The following is a 3,394-nucleotide window of genomic DNA, read 5'->3' on the forward strand; positions in this document are numbered from 1 at the left end:
TATAGGGATGGGGTAAATTTTTAACTCTCCCCCCTGCTTGCTCAGATCAGATGACTGGGCCATTAAGTGAAAGGGAAGTTAGTTCTTGCCCTCCAAGGAAACTTTACTGTTTCCTTGCTATTATTGGTGTGACAGAAACAGCAACTCTGGCAGTATTGGAATCAAAGGGAGCAATTATGGCCTCCCCAACTCCCTTCACCACTTTATGGATACCAATAAATACTACTCTCTTGTCACTAATGGAAGCATCTCCCCATCAATAACTTATCAGGAGGGTTATAAGAAAAAAAAGAGTTACACTTTTTTTCTCCCAAGAGTTGCACCAAGAGTCAATGCAGACTGTATGGCACACAATGTGCTCATCAGGCTGTCAGGACAGCCATACTCTGAAGCCTCATTGTTACTTCATTCGTCAAAGGAAGGAAGTCTGCCCATTATCCAAAAGAGGGTGGCTTACATGTAAAAACAAAACAAACCAAAACCCCATAACAGTATTTGAATCAGGTGAAGCTGGTTTGAAATACTGTAGATTTAAAAATATCCATTTATCTGACATACAGCATAGTGTGCATTTTTTGTTTGTTTGCTGGGACATTTCTTTTAACAAGGCAAAAATAAACAGCTACCAGGGGCTTGTTTATTTTAACTTGTTTATTGATTGATTGATTGATTTGATATGATTTGACCATTCTAGGCGGCTTCCAATATAACACAGACAAGTAATAAAATGACACAAATTTACATAAATCTCGAATTACAATTTACGGACCAGAAAAATAGAGTAAAAAATAAATAAGGAAAAATGAGAATAAAGAATAAAGTACTTGAACGAATCAAGTAAAGAAAGAATCAAGTAACTTGTAAAGCAATGAGAGAATGTTTGAATGAGAACTCGTTTCTTTTTGAATCATTTTGACATACGTGAATATCTCTGTCAGAGGAAAGTGTGTCTGTTGGTTTTGTCTAGTAATTGATGCCAGGAACATGGGTTCCAGGATGCAGGAAACATTGCAGTCCATTCTGTTTTATTTTTTTCCACCTATAATACTGACATAGCAATATGTCAGTTTGAAAGAACTTTTTAAAAATCCCAAATGTTAAAAATAACACTGCAGCAGCAGCAGTAATGACAAGTGGTCACCTTGAGGGCAGGTGCAGGACAATGATTCAATTGGAATGATTTGAAAAGCTCATGTTTCTCCCCCTCAGCCAATGCAATATAACTTAAAAACAGATTAAACATTTTCCCAGGAAGATGCATGCACCACCCAAATATCATGTGACTACCATGCGACTTTAACCCTGATAATAATAATAATAATAATAATAATAATAATAATAATAATAATAATAATAATAATAATAATAATAATAATAATAATAATAATAATAATAATAATAATAATAATAATAATAATAATAATAATAATAATAATAATAATTTACCCTGTTTCAAAACCCTGATACAGCTACTGATTCATTTTCATAGTGTAATGATTTTCTGTTTCAGTGAATATACTCTGAAAAAGGTCTCAGAACTGTGTTCCCCTATTCCTTCTGCTGGGAAAATCAGAGGAACTTTCTTGCAGGTTGGGGGAACACTAATGTGCACGGTAAAATATAGCAATTTCTAGTTAGCTAGAAATAGGTTTAGAATGCAGTGGAACAATGCCACCTTAATTTAATGCAGCATTTTTATATCAAATGGAATATAGAAACCTAACTGGTCTACTGTCCCTTGCAAAAGTTTTCTAGGAACCTTGGGGTGTGGGCTTTCTATGCTGTTTCATATCCAGAGGAAGAATCGCAAGCATGTGTTCTTATCAATGAAGTGAATTGATGAAACCAATGAGTATTTTTTAAATTTTTTTGTATACTTATTGATCTTTGCCTTAATATTGTGTTAATGATGCAAGATGTCCTCCTCATTGTTTGTAGTTTTAAACATTGTCTTTTAATGATGTTAACCACCGTTGCATACTCACTTTAAACTTTAAATATTGCCTTTCATTGTTGTAATCTGCCTTGGGTCCTTTTCAAGGAGAAAGGCAGGGTAAAAATATTTAAAATGAATAAATGAATGCTTGGCTGCTTACAAATGAATGGCTTGATTGGGAAAATGAGGCATTTCCCTCATTTTATTCAGTAAGAAAGTTTAAGGTCCCCAGTGCTTCTGACCTTTTTTGAATGAGTGTGTGAATTTGGGGCATTCCTCCTATCACCACCACATAGAACCCATAAAAAAAGTAAAACTATGTAAGATTCAGATGAAATGGTTATCCTTGAACATGCATGATTTCTCCCTTCAATCACCAAACTAAAACTTAAGGTACATAGAAGTGTTTATAAACCCCTCACACATTACAGTTCTGATTCTTGTCAGATGTGTCCTGGCGCAAAAATGTAGACATCAGTCATGTCTACAGGAGCCAGGTGACTCCTCTGAGGAGGAGGAGTTAAAGTACAATGATCCAAGGAATGCAGAAGAATTGGCTGCTTCTTTTAATCCTGGGCCCTCAGAAATTCAAGAAACACAGAGAAATCTTTTACTGCCAAGTAAAATTGCATGAATGAGGCCAAGGAAAAGAGAGGGCCTGGCCTGAGGGAGGTCTCCTCAGGAGTAGGGTTTTCCTTACAAGCAAGCAATCTCCTGAGAACCAGTCCCTGCTCATAACGTGGCCTAGATGGCTCACACCTGAACCTCCCATAGAGCTCTCAAGTCCTGCAGCAGTAGTCTATAAGCAGCTGGCAGCAAACTGTTCAACCAAGCTTGGACTTGTAGTAGCCAAACTTTGTTCAAATTTCTTGTTGCCTATGAACACCTTGGATTACTTCTCACAGTGACGTATGTTTCTCTCTCACTAGACTCCTGTTACCTTGGCTAATTAATGATCTTGGGAATGTTGACCTTTGCCCCCTGACAGCTCTGGTAAGACCGACTTGACCTGGTTGTGTGCTCATATTCTGTAATTATGTGCCTCAAGTTTGTGGTTTTGAATCATGACAGAGCTAAAAAGTTATGTTTGTGATTTCTTCCCCATGCACAGACCAATATCAGCTTTTGTTTCCAAATGAGACTTTAGATGCTTTCAAATGCCTTAGGAAAAGGCAGTTCCATGAATATAGTCCTATCAGGCACTCACAACTCTTTACATTTTCGAGCTAGCTGTGTGTTAGCCTCCTGTTCTGATGAAGGGGATATACCAGGCGTTCACGTTGCAGTTTGGAAATACTATTGTTTAATTGTTATTTACTTCGGTTTCTAAACAGATCTATGTTATCATGTGTTTTCACTTTAAGGAAAAAAGAACTGTAGACCAGAACAAACCACTGTCTATTTATATTACAGCACTCTGCTCAACAGAGGCAACTATGTTATGGAAAGACAAGTCCA

This window comes from Pogona vitticeps, chromosome 5 (genome assembly GCF_051106095.1).
Source record: "Pogona vitticeps strain Pit_001003342236 chromosome 5, PviZW2.1, whole genome shotgun sequence".
In the NCBI taxonomy this organism is placed as follows: Eukaryota; Metazoa; Chordata; class Lepidosauria; order Squamata; family Agamidae; genus Pogona; species Pogona vitticeps.